The 17504-nt window shown below is 40.4% G+C and overlaps 1 long non-coding RNA gene across 1 annotated transcript in view; it reads left to right on the forward strand.

Annotated features, from left to right (window-relative positions):
• Positions 1–3482: 3482 nt before the first annotated feature.
• LOC147727590 (uncharacterized) overlaps positions 3483–17504 on the forward strand; it is a 35686-nt gene continuing 21664 nt past the window's right edge. Inside the window, exons 1-3 of the long non-coding RNA XR_015309494.1 lie at positions 3483–3513; positions 5736–5765; positions 16307–16336. This is a non-coding gene — a long non-coding RNA (uncharacterized LOC147727590). The remainder of the gene's footprint in view (positions 3514–5735; positions 5766–16306; positions 16337–17504) is intronic.

A 17504-nucleotide genomic window follows, 5' to 3' on the forward strand; every position in this document is an offset into this window, starting at 1 on the left:
ATGGTAATCTTCTGGCCAACATAACCACAAGGTGTAGCAAGTGAACTCTCCAGAAAAGAGATATTTTTTAGTCAGGTCTCAGTTATGGATAAACCATCAACAGCATGGTTTTGCATGTACAGGTAAATGTTGTCATTGTGTTTAACTAGCGATCTAGTGTTTAGTTGGGTGGTGCACAGTCTGAGATTCTTATAAGTCTGAAAATGAGTGCTGTATGTTGGGGCTTTATTAGAGAGCAGCATATGATGCTTATCCAGTTGGGCAGCTGCACATGGGTCAAGGGTAGGGCTCTTCCCAGGGCTAGAATTGGCATGCTGGGTATTCCAGACCAGGGGTGTGGGCCGCAACCATGAATGGAGCATGGATGGTTGCAGATGGGCTTGCTTTTATTTGGCTTTGGCATGCCACCCGAGTGGACGGTCTTCCTGCATATGCTCTACCGGCCCACAAACAACTGGACCAGTGAGCTGCAGAGGAAAATGGCTGCCTAACAGGAGAAGTAAAGTGCAGTGTACAAAGTGGAAAATCTATGAATTAATCACTGACCCACACAAATACCTCACCCAGAACCAGAAGGATAGTAACAAGTCAGGAAGCACACTCAACAAAATAGGAAACTACGCAGTATAAAATAAACAATTTAGAAAAGCTTAAAAGAGCTAGTTAAATCAGTGCTAAAATCATGGGCTAAAAAAGCACAAAACCAGCAATTTGCCATTAGATAGCATGCAGTCATATAGTAGAACTGTTCATATAGAGCAGGGCCTGTCTGGGCATGCTCAACCAGGTAGACTGGTGAGCAGAAGAGAAAAGGTGGGTGATGTACTAGGATCATTCAAAGAAAGTAGAAAACTGCAGTATGCAAAAATTAAAAATGCCAACAATGCATTACTGACCCACACAAGTTGCCTCACCCTGAAGGATAGAGGCAAGTCAGGGTACACAAACAACATCATTGGGAACTCACACAACAAAAAAACAACATTTAAAAAAAGATAAAGAGCGAGTTATCTCAATTATAAAGCTTTTGACAAAGACACACGACCAGCAATGTATTTTTCAATAACAAGGGCAAACTTATTTTCCTGTTTCACTGTTCAAGTCGGAATGATTAATACACCCACCGATTCTGCAAACATTGGGGAAAGTTTTGCATTCACAAATGTATAGCTTGGGGGATGTTTTATGGTATTTCCATGAGATGGAATCTTGAAAGCTCATATACGTGGTACCACAGAAGCAATCATTGCTGTGGGAACTAGTTCTTTGTAAGTAATTCTTCTATAGTAGTTTCCGATGCAGTGCTTAATTTGAGCCGATTGATCCCAGTGCTCAACACGGGTACTTAATTCTCAGCACCTGCAATAATGACAGTTCACTACATGGTGGTACTGTCTCTCTGATTTTGGGGACCAGATGAGACCCAATGAGGAAACATGTCACTATTACAATGGGTGAGTGTCTAACAAAAAAATTATTATAGCTTTTCGACAGGGTCAAGCATTTCCTTATTTACTAAATAACACTTGCCACATTGAGAAAAATGAAAGTGTTGACAGTTCCATGCAATATAGTTCATAGAATACGATGTGTATAATGATAAAAGAATTTACCTTTCTGAGCAAAGGTGTTTGACCATTACTGCTAAAAGTATTCATGGCTCAGTGTACTCTGAAAAGCCAAATTCTTCTGAAGATTGAGAATTACTGTGTAGCATACGTAAGACGAATGCTTACATACAATACCATACTTACATTTCATTTTCTATTTTATCAGTAATATGATCATTGATAAAATCAACATTTAAAAGTACTTCCTATGAATTAACTGCCAGCATACACCTTTTAATATCAGAAAGTCACACAATGAATGTTCTTGACATGACAAGATATGGCGTATGTGCCTTGTTATAATGTGGATAACATTGTCAGCAGTGTACTTGTTAGAATCAAGAATTTGTAAAGTCAATTCTCCCTCATTTCACATACTGTGTGTTACCATATTTTACCCATTCTCCTTTATTCACAGGCCAAAGTCTATGTGATCTTTCTTGGCTTTCATATACATTTCCTATATTTATATGTAGAGCTCATATTATATACATTTCAACCACCATGTTGTTTCGTTGATGCACACAAAATCTCAACCTTCTCTGACTTCATGGCCATGATGATCATCTTCTCAATCTTCTTTCATGGCTCCTTGTTTTTTTTCTTCAATATCTTCATCTTTGGCAATTGTTTGCCAACGCATAGATGCTTTACATCCCTACAAGGGAAAGAGGAAAGCATACAGATATAGAATAAAAATGCATTGATTCAGACGGATTGTAGTAAGGGCTCAAAGACCCTTTGAAGTAACAATGCCACAGACAGATAAAGCAGGTGACGTTTCAGAAGTAGCTAAGGGCCAAATGCATCATTGCAAATACAGGTTACAAAGTGGCAGATTTGCAAGGAATCTGCCCCTTTGCGACCTTTATTTTTTTTACATTTGGGATGCATAAACACAAATGCAAAAATCGCAATTTAAGTAATTGTTAAATTTGCGATTACTTAAATTGTGATTGCATTTAGCAATGCATCAACCCCAAAAATATTGCGATTTCACAATTAAGAAATGCAAATTACCATCAATTCCAAGTTGATGGTAATTTGAGAGAACTTTAAAAAATGCAAAAATTGATTTTTTCAAAGTTCTATAATGTACACATACATACCCCTTGGGGATGTGTCAGTGCAACATGTGTTAACATTGCAATTTCAGGGGAGAATCAGGGTGTCCTTTTGGCACCCTTGCACCCTTGAAATTGCATGCACAATTTGCGAGTACCTATTTGGTACTCGCAAATTGCGCATCCAATTCCCATTGATTCCTATGGGCCTTTAGGCCCATAGGAATGAACGGGCAGCAGTTCCTTAATTGCGACTTGCAATTTGCGTGTCGCAATTGAGAAATGTGTAGTATTTGCAATTTATTTTGCGATTCCTATATGCATAGGCATTTGCAATTCCTAAATTGCGATTTCCTAAAAATGGCAATTTTGGAATCACAAATGCATACTTTGATGCATGTGGCCCTAAGTCTTCTTCATGTCCATGTTGCAGGGGTGAGTCTGGAGAACAAGTTTTCACAGGAATACCCCTCGTTGAGGACAAGTAGATATCATAAGTCCAGCTGCAGTAGTAGGTGTCCTTATGTATCTACCAAAGGGGTAAAAATGAACAGTCTAAAACGAATGTGTTTATTTGCCTGAAAATGAGGCAATGAGGTAAGAATTTGCACATTTGCTTCAATTTGTTTTGCCAGAGGCAAATAAGAGTGCAGAAGTGAAAGAAAATTGAAGTAGTAATGAAATAGGAACAAGGTTCCTTTCAAGAACAAATCTGTGCACATCTGGAACATACTCAGACTTTGTTCTTTTTGCATGTCACTGCTCCTGGGGTGATAATAGTAATTCGATTTCCCTCATTTTATTTGTAGGGAGTACCTGGAATAGCTGGCCAACCAGTGGTAAGTCCAAATGCAGTTCTTATATACCTCTACATCATTCTCAGTAAACGTTCTTCTGGTAATATTTTGAACTTAGGGCCAGATGTATGACCCTTACAATTTGCTAGTCACAAATTGCAATGTTTTGTGACTTGTAATTTACGACTCGCAAAATGTAATGTACAACAGTGTCTCAGGCACTGTTTGCCATTCCTAATGGGGTCGTAAATTGCCTGCCTCATTAAAATTCATGAGGCAGGTGCAATTTGCGACCCCATTGGGAATGGCTAGCACTCTCAGGTATGGTGGCCTTCCGGGGTTAGCAGACCACCATGTCTGTGACTGCTTTTCAAATTAAGAGGTTTTTCTTTTTGTAAATGCAGCCAGTTTTCTTAAAGGAAAACGGGATGCATTAAAGCAAAAAGCAAAAAGAAACGTTTCTGTTGCATTTTTTAAGAGTAGGCAGTGGTCCGTGGGAATATTGCCTGCTCTTAAAAAATATTTTTGCATCCATTCACAAAGGGTAGGGGGTCCCCTGGGGACCTCTTCCAGTTTGCGAGTGGCTTACCACCTACTTGAAGTAGGAAGTAGGTGGTAAACTGCAAGTGTTTTGTGACCGCAATTGCGGTCAAAAAAACAATCATTCATTGAAATGCGAGTCTCTATTAGGAAGGAACGCCCTTGGTACACCCCTTCCAAATATCAAGTTGCAAACCCCGTTTTGAGAGTCGGTAATAGGTTACAGACTCACAAAATAGGGCTTGTACATGGGGCCGACCAATTTTGCTGTTGCAAACAGGCTGATTTACCATTTGCGATCACAAAAAACTGTCCCACTTCTGGACCTTAGAAGCAGATTCACAAAAGGAAAAAGTCAGAAAAAAGTTTGCTTTGGTTTGCTCATATGTTTGAACCAGGCCGCTAATTTCCATTAACAGATGACACCAGAACTAGTCACAGAAAGACTTGTAGACTTCCTTGTGTATGTGTATGTGTAAAATGTATCCATGTACTGAGTTCACATTCGAAATATTATCTGCAAAGGTACCGTGCATATATAAACATTTCTCCGTCCTTCTACTGCATTTGCTGCAACAATTGTATCGCAGCCACAGAAGTCCAGTCTAACCATGCTGCCTCACATCTTCAGGTGCTTGATGAATTGTCGTTCAGCCCCAGAGACGACCCAGCATATGCAGTTGAACGCTGGGTGATGGGAGTTTTAAAATTTCTTCAAGAACTAAAAAATGAACACTGATTAAAACATCAATTTACATGATATAAGTACATAAATACTATTTAAAATATTAGTTCATCAGATACCATTTTTCTCAGAGATCATAGAAACCACCAGAAACCCACAATCACATTCAAGTAGCGGAAACTCACTATAACATCATTTGAAAGGAGACAAGACAATGCACCATATTTTAAAAATAATGGTCCTAAAAAAGTAACAGAAAAGGGCAAATAATTAGCACATGAATAATAGTATGTTTTCTTTGTAAAGTGCATATACAGTATTCTTTATTTTCCTGTATTTTGTCTGTCAAAATGGGAATAACCTTTTAAAGGTTAAGGCCTATACTAGTTTTAAAAATTTCTGACGAAGTAAAGGGTCTGGCAGATATGAGTACATATCTGAGCACCCCAGGGAAGACAGTCATTTGGATTTAGTGTTTCTGATATAAGTACTCCTTGTCTTTCCAATAAGTCAGAATCCAGGAGTAACTTCTTATGTGCAAAGGGCTCCCAACTAACAAAAATCTCTGCAGATAAAATTTGATCTTTGAGTTTTTTAACTTTTTGTTTTGAGAGCCTCAGCCCATTTTAACTCACTTTGTTGCACTTCAATCTAACATACCTGTGTTATTCTTTCAGGACTATTCAAAAGAGTGATATTATTTAATAAGTAGGTGTCCTTATGTATTTACCAAAGTGGTAAAAATGAACAGTCTAAAACTAATGTGTTTATTTGCCTGAAAATGAGGCAATGAATTAAGAATTTGCACATTTGCTTCAATTTGTTTTGCCCGAGGCATATAAGAGTGCAGGAGTGAAAGAAAATTGAAGTAGTAATGAAATAGGAACAATGTGCCTTTCCAGAATACATCTGTGCACATCTGGAACATACTCATAACAATACATTTGGTAATTTGGTTCTTCTTTGATTGTTGTTCGTTTTGCATGTCACTGGTCCTGGGGTGATAATAGTAATTCGATTTCCCTCATTTTGTTTGTAGGGAGTCCCTGGAATAGCTGGCCAACCAGTGGTAAGTCCAAATGCAGTTCTTATGTACCTCTACGTCATTCTCAGTAAACATTCTTCTGGTATTATTTTGAACTTAGGGCCAGATGTATGACCATTACAATTTGCTAATCGCAAATTGCAATGTTTTGCGACTTGCAATTTACAACTCGCAAAATGTAATGTACAACAGTGTCTCAGGCACTGTTTGACATTCCTAATGGGGTCGTAAATTGCCTGCCTCATTAAAATTCATGAGGCAGGTGCAATTTGCGACCCCATTGGGAATGGCTAGCACTCTCAGGGATGGTGCCTGCCGGGGTCAGCAAACCACCATGTCTGTGACTGCTTTTCAAATTAAGAGGTTTTTCTTTTTTTAAATGCACACAGTTTTCTTAAAGGAAAACGGGATGCAAAAAAAAAAGAAAAATGAAACATTTCTGTTGCATTTTTTAAGAGCAGGCAGTGGTCCGTGGGATTATTGCCTGCTCTTAAAAAATATTTTTGCATCCATTCAGAAAGGGTAGGGGGTCCCCTGGGGACCTCTTACAGTTTGCGAGTGGCTTACCACCTACTTGAAGTAGGTGGTAAACTGCAAGTGTTTTGCGACCGCAACTGCTGCCGCAAAACAATCATACATTGAAGTGTGAGTCGATATTAGGAAGGGACGCCCTTGGCACACCCCTTCCTAATAGCAAGTTGCAAACACCGTTTTGAGAGTCAGTAATAGGTTACAAACTCACAAAATAGGGCTTGTAAATAGGGCAGACCAGTTTTGCAGTTGCAAACAGTCTGATTTCCCGTTTGCGATCACAAAAAACTGACACACTTCTGGACCTTAGAGTCCGATTCACAAAAGGAAAAAGTCAGAAAAAAGTTTGCTTTGGTTTGCTCATATGTTTGAATCAGGCCGCTAATTTCTATTAACAGGTATCACCAGAACTAGTCACAGAAAGACTTGTGACTCCCTTGTGTATTTGTATGTGTAAAATGTATCCATGTACTGAGTTCACATTAGAAATGTTATCTGCAAAGTTAACATGTGCATATATAAACATTTATCTTTCCTTCTACTGCATTTGCTGCAACAATTGTACACTATCGCATTCCACAGGAGGGATATTTTAAGTTTTAGATATCAAGAACAAAGGAGACATTTAATTTTGATTTTTATTAAGATTGGGAAGTGTACATGTTGGAATTTAAAATCTATGGCCAGATCTCAAAACATTTTTTATTAGCGCCATTTCATCTTCTTGGTGGTGAATTAAGGCAGTGCTTGAACCAACCACATATTACAACTGTGCAATTAAACAGGAGTCTGGAGATGGTAATGTGTGGAAAGAACATTTGTGTACAATTGTTATGTGGTATTATGTTGCAATTATAATTTGTTGTACTTTTTGTGATGCTGTGTTTTTATGTCGCTTTAGTGCACTGTGATTTTATTGTATTGGAGTGCAGCTGTGGTGCTATGTTCAGCTTCCACTGTTTTTTGTGAAGTGCTTTTTGTGTATTTTTTTGTATTTACATTCCTTATTAAAGTTTTCCAATAACAGACAAAAACATTGAGCAAATATCTCTCACTAGTTACAACACTTGTTTGTGTATGTTTTTGTTTTGTTATGTGACTTTGTATATGTTTTTGAGTTATGTTTGTCACTTTTTTGAGGTATGTCAACAAATGCTGCCACATTTTCAGTCAAAAGTGGGACTTGCCTTAAATGTTTTTGGGAGAAGCTGACATTTACCACCATCTAAAGGCAACAGACTGTGGCTTAACTTAGCACCCACCATATTGTCATAACACCCCTACTGTAAAATCTTCCTTATTTTACACTGTAGGCACAAAAAGTAAAAAACAATTTGCAGAGGCTGTTATGTGTTTTGTTGGTAAGTAAGGTAGTGTTTGACCCAAACCCCTGTTACCAAAGTAACATGAAAGTACAATTGTAGGGTGGTAATGTAAAACAAGCATTGAGTACTAAAATATAAGTTTATTTGCAGACATGGTACAGGGCTCACCAATCCAAGTGTGGTGGCCGATTGCTTTGCCGAATTTTATCAAGCCCTGTACAAACAGAGCCAATTTGATGGACTCACAGGCCGCAATGCTTTTAGATGATCTACCCCTGAAGGCTGTGGCAGCCGCGGCTAGGGCATTGCTAGAGGTTCCCCTCACAGTATAAGAATTGGATGCGCCAGTAGCGGCTCCTCGAGGGAGTTCTGCGGGGGGTGGGGCAGGGCGTGGGAGGTGCAGGGTGGGGGGTAGTAAACGCCGACAAGCTGCCGACCTAGGCGAGTAAATAAATAAATAAAACAAATTAGATTGCACGCTGCATCGGCGATTAGGCGTTGCAGCGCGCGCAATGAAATTGATTTTATTTATTTATTTACTTATTTGCTCATCTCCGGTCGGCCGTATGCCGGAGTTTACTACTTACCCCCCTGCCCCACCCCCGTCCGCCCCACTGCCCCGCAGCACTACTTTGAGGAGATGCTACTGTATGCAGCCCTGCCAGACCTGCACCCGTGAAAATCCCCAGACCTACACTGGTTTCCCAGTGAATTCTTTAGAGTGTATATGCCGCTACTGGGCAATCATTACCTGGACACAATCCAGACTGCGCTGAAGGAAATGTGGCAGTCCCGGGGTGGTGCAGTTTAAAGGAGCATAAGTTAGCCTTAGAACTGCATCGCTGCAAGGACCAGCTATGCACGTTCCTCCACCGCCGTGCAGGAACAGTGGTGCATGCACACATGGGGACACAACATGTGCCCCTCCTTCATGCACCCCCATGCACAGGGGCAACTGGGGGACCCTTTGTTTTCCAACTGCTTTCAATCTACACACTGTGGAGGTATTACAGCCGCAGAGGTCCAGTCTTACCATGCTGCCTCACATCTTCAGGTGCTTTATAAATGGTGGTACAGCCCCAGAGACGACCCAACATATGCAGTTGAACGCTGGGGATGGGATTTTTAAAATGTGTTCAAGAACAAAAAATTAACACTGATTAAAACATCAATTTACAGGATACAAGTACATAAAAACAATTAAAAATATTAGTTCATCAGATACCATTTTTCTCAGAGATCGTAGGAACCGCCAGAAACCCACAATCACATTTAAGTAGCAGAAACTCACTATAAAATCAATTGCAAGAAGGCAAGACAATACACCATATTTTAAAAATAATGGTCCTAAACATTTTCGATGCTTAAGTAACAGAAAAGGGCAATCAATTAGCACATGAATAATAGTATATTTCCTTTGTAAAGTGCATATACAGTATCCTTTATTTTCCTGTATTTTGTCTGTCAAAATGGGAATAACCTTTTAAAGGTTAAGGCCGATACTAGTTTTAAAATTTCTGACGAAGTAAAGGGTCTGGCAGATATGAGTACATATCTGAGCACCCCAGGGAAGACAGTCATTTGGATTGAGTGTTTCTGATATAAGTACTCCTTGTCTTTCCAATAAGTCAGAATCCAGGAGTAACTTCTTATGTGCAAAGGGCTCCCAACTAACAAAAATCTCTGCAGATAAAATTTGATCTTTGAGTTTTTTTACTTTTTGTTTTGGGAGCCAGAGCCCATTTTAACTCGCTTTGTTGCACTTCAATCTAACATACCTTTGTTATTCTTTCAGGACTATTCAAACAAGTGATAATATTTAATAATTTAAAAAACTAATTTTAATTCATATATGCCCAAGAGAACAACCTTACTTCACATCTAATACTCTATATCATAGACGCCTTTGGAAAATGTAACTCGTTTTAAGCACATATTTTCCAATGGGACTAAAATATCCCTTTAGCTGTACAAAATATTTCAGATAATTAAAGTGCTAAAGGAGTGATTTTGTGCAAAAAGGCCTTTAAAAGTGCTGTAAGTGACAGGTCCACATACATGCTATTAACCTTCACCAGGGAGACCATCTGTATTAATGCCCTAAATCTTATGTCCTAAAGATGTTCATTCGAATTCAGCTTGGCAGTGAAGCACAACCTTAAACACTTATAGGACATAACTTGTTCTATTTTTGTATTATATATATACCAATTGAAATTGGGTACTTTTTTCCAGAAATTTGGACTTTTGTCTAATCAAACTAAATTCTCAAATGATTTCTGAAGGCTTCTCGAAGTTTAATCTAGAATGAAGAAATCATCCATATACATCGAACAGGGAACAAGAATTGCTTCCACTTTGGGGGAAAAAGAGTTTGTTTAATTCAGATGTGTAAGGAGATTACCTATGTATAGGCTAAATAGGATTGCGGTTAACACACAGCCATGTCAAAGCCCAATATTAACTTTTATTTGTTTTAGTTAGCCTACCCATCGATCCCTCTCTACATGAGTCCAGTTTGTGGTATGTAACGCCTGAATCAAGGACAACAGGTACCTTGGGGCCTTCCAAGTCGCAATTTATCCCATAATCTTCCCCTGTCTACCGTATCAAACGTCATGCGGGAGTCCACAAAACAACAGCACAATCTTTGGTTTATTTCTATAGATTTTCAATTAAAGTCTGTAGTGCAAACCAATGAGCCATTGTTGAATGAGTATATGAAAGCCGCCTTGTCCTATAGGTAGGCATTTGTTTTCTAATACCTATTTTTCTAGCCTTTTGAGCAATATTTAAAAAAATCTTTTTGCTGACACATCCAAAAGACTGATGAGACCTATAGGTTCCTGTAATTCTGCCATATACTTTCTGTAATACAGGTTTTCTCACAGAGCTCCTCTAAAACGCCATAATAATTCCGGTTTCAGCTATCCATTGAAATAGATACTTAAGATTCATTATTAGTTTTTAGTACAATTGCTGGGATGTTTTCCAGACTGGATACTATACTTATCTTAAACCCGGCTATCATATTCTTGATCTGTTCTTTAGAAAATATCTCAAGAGTCTCTGGATCAGCTATTTGGGCATATCTCTGATCATTTACAGAAAGCGGGGTGTATATTTTTTGACATGTAACACCCAATATTCTTCATCAGTTTAATGAGTGGGGAACAAAGCGTGCACGTCTGCTATATTATTCACAAACTCCCAAACTTTTTGCTCAACCCCAGCCTGTATGATCTTCAACATTTCACTCCATTTTCTATCATAAAAACGTACATATATATTTTTAATCAGCGTCTTATATTGTCTTCGCAACAGTCTGAATAGTGCCTTGACCCTCCAAATAGTGTGTCATTTAAAGAGACTGTAATTTCCTTAAACCTTTTTTGTACTTTTAACACTCTTCATCAAACTATTCTCCTATATGTCTGGTTGCCTAACTATTTCTAGTGTTACCCTCTAGAATTAAAAAGATATACAGGCCTCTAAGTACATGGTCCATTAAGGATACAAGCCAATCTAGTTTATTAGAGAAAGCATTAAAATTAGCACTAGGTGAGAATGTAATTTGAAACTCACTAGGGGCCTGATTTACAACTTTGGCAGCCTTATAGTGGGCTGCCAGCCCAGCAGCCTGTTCAAAGGCTTCCAAAGTCAACCGCTGCCCGCCAGATTCCAAATATTTTGGCACACAGGCTATGTGGCGGTCCCGGGCGGTGCAGTTTAAAGGCTCATAAGTGAGCCTTAGAGATGCATCGCTGCAGGATCGGCTATGTATGTTCCTGCGCTGCCGTGCAGGAACAATGGTGCATGCACTCAGGGGGACACAACATGTACCCTTCCTTCATGCACCCCCATGCACAGGGGCAACAGTGGGACCCTTTGTTTCCCTACTGCCAGCCTTTCATGGCAGACTCACCTCCATGAAAAGGCTGATGGTGGGGAAACTTGTAATATGCATGGTGGTGCTGCAGCAGCACCACCATGCATTTTGCTATCCCAGACCTCCACGCCACAGCCAGAAATCGTGGATCACTGGCGGTTGTGGCGGTCCCAAAGTGCTCCAACTGCTGTCCTGGTAATACGGCGGGCGGCGCACTGGTTCGGCGGACCCCAACTGCCACCGCTCCTCCACCGTGAGGTTGGCAATCCTATGGACCACCAAACTCGTAATCAGGCCCTTATAGTCCTTGCAACTGTTTTGGGACGCATCGGGTATCTAATCTATGAGGAAAGTCCATTACAAATGGTAAAACTATTTGATTTAAGACTACTTCATTTAATAATAAAACCCACTGTAAGGCTCAATGATCACTCCCTTCATGATGTAACATTTTAAAATCATTAAACAGCCTAAACTTAAGGCATGGGATGAAAACATAATCAAATGGATGGGACTGAGAGCCAAAGCTAAAAGTGGCAAGTGCCAGATTATCAAGGCTTGAGTGACCATTCAGTCTTATTAGGCCGCCCCTGCTCAACCAGTCACCAATAACATTCGAATCACTCCCTATGGCCACAGTTGGAAAATGTGCCCCTGGAATATTATACATCTCTAGTATAGCATACAATAAATAATCTATTCTAACATTATCTATTTTAGCGTTGAGTTCATCTGCTATAACACAGCACCCTTAATAACTTCTGTGGAGATGAATAATAATTTTACTTCCAAGCTTTCCAGAAATTCAGACAAATTACATACTGATCATAATCATGTACATTCTAAATATAAAATGGTATGCTCCTCGATAATTCAGTATGCTATGACAGCCCTGGTTTGTCCAGGAAATGGTTTCAACATATTTGCTATGGGGATAGAAACAGTTGCTTATATTTAGTGGACTAGGTCAACCCTCCTTTTTACATTTATTTCTCTAATTGTTAACCATGATGTTCAAAATTTCTCTACATATATTAACGTGAATTGACACACAAAGCCTCACATTCCTAGATTGATTGTAAGAAAAGTTCTGCTCTTGGTTAAAACAAACTTGATTACCTGCCAACCCTCCAGTATGCCATAAAGCCCCTTGGTGCTGATCACTTTGTTATTTTATTACCGAACTTGGTGACACTGATAGTCCAAGCAGTTTAAGCTCTCTTCTGCTTTGCAAACTGTATGAGCTGCAAAAATAAAAAAAACTCAACTTTACTTAATTCTCTTCCATCATTATTTGTCAAAAACCTCACAGATTTTCTAATCAGCAGTTCCGATGTCTGATAATTTAGGAACTTGATTGAACAAGGAAAGGAGCTTTGCTCTGCTTAGAGGTCACAGTGTTCTTGTTTGTTCGAATATTAAACACCAAGGGATACTTTGGGTAATTTGAACATGTTGTATCTTTCACTTATTCCGACTTTGATTCCTGGCCTTCCTTTTTGTTCTTCTGGGAAGCATGCGTTGCAACTTTTGGCATATTCCTTTTGTGGGATGGTTTTGAAGCAGATGGGATTTTACTTTCAATTTTGCAAAAGGCCCATATTCAAAATAAATTTGATTACTAAATTACTCTGGGAGTTGTTTATTTGTCTCCTTTATTTTTCTGGGCATTACCTTACCTGTCTGAGTAGGGTTTGTGCTTGAATTGTTTTTGCCATTCCATGCATTTTTTCCATAACTCGCTTCTAATATAATGCAGGTGTTTTTGGTATCTACTATTTTAGACTCTAAGTCTAACCAGCATAGCCCTTCTCCTCTTTAGTATTATTGGAGGTTACCTTTGGGCTTTATTGAATGTGATTACTTTATCTTCCCTCACATTTATTTTATTCCACCTGTTTGATCTCTTGAATTTCATGTACCGGCCCTATAAGAGTAGGTAGACAAATATTTACCCTTTGTAACTCCATATTTATTGTTTTGTAGTAAGGAAGTATGGGACTGTTGATTTGTGTTTTGCACAACCAAGGCTTCCAAGATGCTTTTAAAAGTGCCTTGGATAAGCAGGATTACAAATGTAGAGCCGACAACATTGTCGAGTTGATTTGCTCCTACATTCAGTAACGATGGTGAGGTAACTTTGTCTTCACTCCGCTTATCAAGACCCAATGCCATATCAACTAAGTTGCCTGGAACCTACAGCAGTGCAGAGACTTTAATTTATCAACGGTAGTGATGTTATTACTTGTAGGCATGGCAAGGATGACAATCTTGGTTCAGGGGTTCCTTCATATAAGGCAAATGATCTTGCAAAAGTTAATACTTCTCTGAGCCCCCAAATCAATACTTGTCTTTACAGGCTTGTCTTTCCCTCCTTTGCTGCAAGAAAATGTCTTGATGCATATTTCCTTATTGACTCTGATAATGGTGATGTAAGATCCTTGTCTTTTGGATGCAAACAGATTATCCACAACTCATTATCCTTACTTGGCTAGTTCACAACAGAATCTAACTTTCTTTGCTTGGGGGATTACTTTATCCCACCACTTTATAGTCCAGTCGGATCTCGTGGGACCTTAATGTATGCATTTGAATTTGGGGTTTCTCTATATCATTTCCCATCTATCGTAGCTTAAGCTCACTACAGACTTGCACCTAACACACAAGCTGCACTGGCACCACCTTCACTAGATTCTGGTCCACCATCCTATGGACACTGAACTCGATTGGCGCTGTTTTAATGGTCATCAGGATGGCTATTTAACCTTGGAAACCAGCGTAAGGAAACGGTGGGCACAAGTCCAGAGCCGAATCCCAAAAAACAGGGGCATGAGCGCACCAGCAGCTACCATATTACAGGTGAACCTATATGGTTCTCAGCTGGGCACTACATAAAGATGCAGTCCCTCATCCACTTGGGGATACAGTCCTCGGAACTGAGAAACTTGGTGGTTTTGCCCTGTCGTAAGATCCATTACTGCTGATACTCAAGAATGATCCTCCTGGGTGCCACAGAGTACACCACCCTGGTCGTGTACAAGCCAACACAGCAATAAAGGCAACCTTCAGCCTGCAGCCTGAAAAGCCTTGAGCCACCACACCCTTCCACTAAAATCCCTGAGACAACTTTGGGCCTTAAATGATCTGTCTTGGAGGATAGGAGAGACCAACAGTGGGCACAGGCACCCAGGGTACCAGCACCAGCTTACTCTTTCCTGCTTTGGATCTTGCTAGCCCTCTGGTGACTAGTGACTCAGGGTGCTCATGTGGAATCATGGGCAATGGCCCACGCTACGAGGTCCACAGCGGGTGATGAGTACAATTTCAATCCTTTTTATCTGAAGAGCTCCGAATGCCTGTGCCTCACAATGCCTGAGCTCTCCTCGGGGCCCTGCGTACCCACGCGTGCTCTCTCTGACAGCACGCCCACTATCTCGAGCTCTCTGATTAAGAATATTTGTGCATATTCAAGCAGATGGATTGCATTTGAGAGACACCAACTCCATAACACAATACCACAGTAACACACCACAATAAACAACAAAGCAATGTAAAAACGACACAACAAATATACAGCAAATACACCACAATGTTCAACAAAACTAAAAAAGACTCTAATATCTTTTTTAGTTTAGTTTTGTTGAACATTGTGGCATACCAACACAAAACACAATAAAACAATGCACCACAATAGTACACCTACTGTATACAAAAAATCACGCTTTTGCCAATGCATTCTATTAGGTTGTCCTTTTTTTCTTTTTCTGGTTTTAAAGTGTGGTGTTTTATGCTGTACTGTGGCTGTTCATTGGTTCAATTTCTGTATGTGTCCTGTTATGTTTTTGTTGTGTTATTATTTTGCTTTATATTATTTTTGTGTGCTCTGTGGTTTACTTGAGAACCGTTACCAAATGCTGCCGTCAAACTTATAGCCTAGAGCAGCACATTCCTTATAAGTTTTAGTGACAAACAAGAGTTTTCTATTGTTAAAAAATAGGCTTAAAAGGTGTAGAATATCTTCATGATGAGGGAGCAGTGTTGCGCAGCGGCCTGAGCGGCTGACTCTGGAGCACGGGGTCACGGTGCGATCCCTGGCGCCAGCCTCAGCTCAGCATCATGTGACTCTGGGCAATAGCTCCCTTAATCTCCCCAACGGCCCCCAGCGTCTCAAAACCTTAACCCCTTGTGTGATCATGACGAGCTGAGCTCGTCAAGAGTCACAGTGGAGCTGTCCTCATGACGAGCTGAGCTCGTCATAACGGCCGCGGCTCGCCCACGTGCAGCTAATTCCCCGTCTGTGTGGGAGAATTAATGAGTGGGCGGGTCGGTGACAAGCTCAGCTCGTCATGAGCACAGCTCCACTGTGAGTCGTGACAAGCTGAGCTCATCATGAGCCGTGGAAGCACCGTTGGGGAATCACCCCAGCTGCCAAGGGGTTAAAGGGTGATATGTTTGTGCTTTATAAGTATTTATAAGCACTGGAAAAGCAACTCAATGTTTCAAGCAAATGTAGTAAGAACATAGCTCCTAAAATAGTTGTGTTTAGTGAATTGAAGAATAATTGTGCAATAATCTGTGACTTGCAAACCTCCTGCAATGTTATTTTTATGTTTGGAAAAAGTCCCTGTGCTACTACAATGGCAGTAATAATGTCACTTTCCAAAAATAAGTTTGGCTATGTTTGAAACGTAAATAAATATTGCACTTAAACCACTAAAATGTTTTTTCTGATATTCAGTTACAATGAATTATTTTGCATTGCATGAGGCATTGGTCCTGTGATGATAATACTAATTATATTTTTCTTATCTTAATTGTAGGGACTTCCTGTAGCTGCCGGTCAACCATTGGTAGGCCAATTTAAGTTGATAATAAAAATCTCAGCTTTTGTTGTTGTTCAAACACTGTCTGCGTTGCTCTGGCATCTATGAACTTAGGGGCTTACTTATGAAAGGCCTGTGGTGCTGAGTGTCACCTTTTTCGATGGTCGAGCAGTGCAAGCCTCTTAATCATAATTATGAGACCACGCAAAATCACTTTGCGTGGTTTCGCATGGCCGAATATATATGGAGTAAAACAAAGCTGTGCAAGTCACTGCGTTGCCTTACTCCAAGTGAAGGAGACATTCTATGGGCATTGTAGTGGGTTTTTCCATGCAGCACCCATGGATTTTGATGCTGCCCAGATTTACTAAATCACTTAAACCTTGGGCAGCGCCAAAACCTTTCGCTTACCCAGAGCTGGCATAACGAGAAGCTATATTTTTATTTCTCCTCGTTTTTCCTCTTTCCATGTGTGCTGAAGGTGCCCCTACTGCACAAAACAATCCTGCCTGCAGCAGAGGCACCCTTGCACCATCATGCAAGGGAGCCTACTACGGGCTTGGTTTACGGCACTACTGCTAGCCAAGTGTATGCTTAGACTTCATTGGTGCTCTCCTGCGGCTCTCCAAGTAGAGACATGGACGGGGTGGTGCCTAAGTGGGCCTGGCGGAGTAAGATGGCCTCCAATGCGAGTAAGTTTGTCCGCTGTGCAGACTTCCCATATCCCCTCTGGTGCTCTTCCTGAAGGAGTCCGGAAACAACGACTTACTCCCATAAAGCACTGGGCCCCTCCCATACACACAGCACACACCACCCAAGCAGGGCTGCACAGGTTAGCAAGCACCCACTTTACGCCTTTGCTCTCAGCAATGCACCTCCAGCCCGCCAGGTGACTCACCCACAGGCCCTACGCCCAGTCACCGACACCACCCCATACCTCTTTTCACTAACGTCAACCCACCTGCCACCCCTCACCAAGCCCTCTTCGTTCATCCCGCATTACACCACAACAATGCTGGCTACAATGGATCAACCATACTCAACACTCCAGGCAGGGTGACTTCAAAATCACTCATAAATATCCCACATTGTTACCTCTCAAATGCACATCGGATTAAATGCTTGGCTCAGTCTGTTATATACTGAAATAATGTTCTGTAAGACATCATGCATTTCTGTTGTTTATGTTGCAATA

Source organism: Lissotriton vulgaris, chromosome 3_1, assembly GCF_964263255.1.
Source record: "Lissotriton vulgaris chromosome 3_1, aLisVul1.2, whole genome shotgun sequence".
Lineage (NCBI taxonomy): Eukaryota > Metazoa > Chordata > Amphibia > Caudata > Salamandridae > Lissotriton > Lissotriton vulgaris.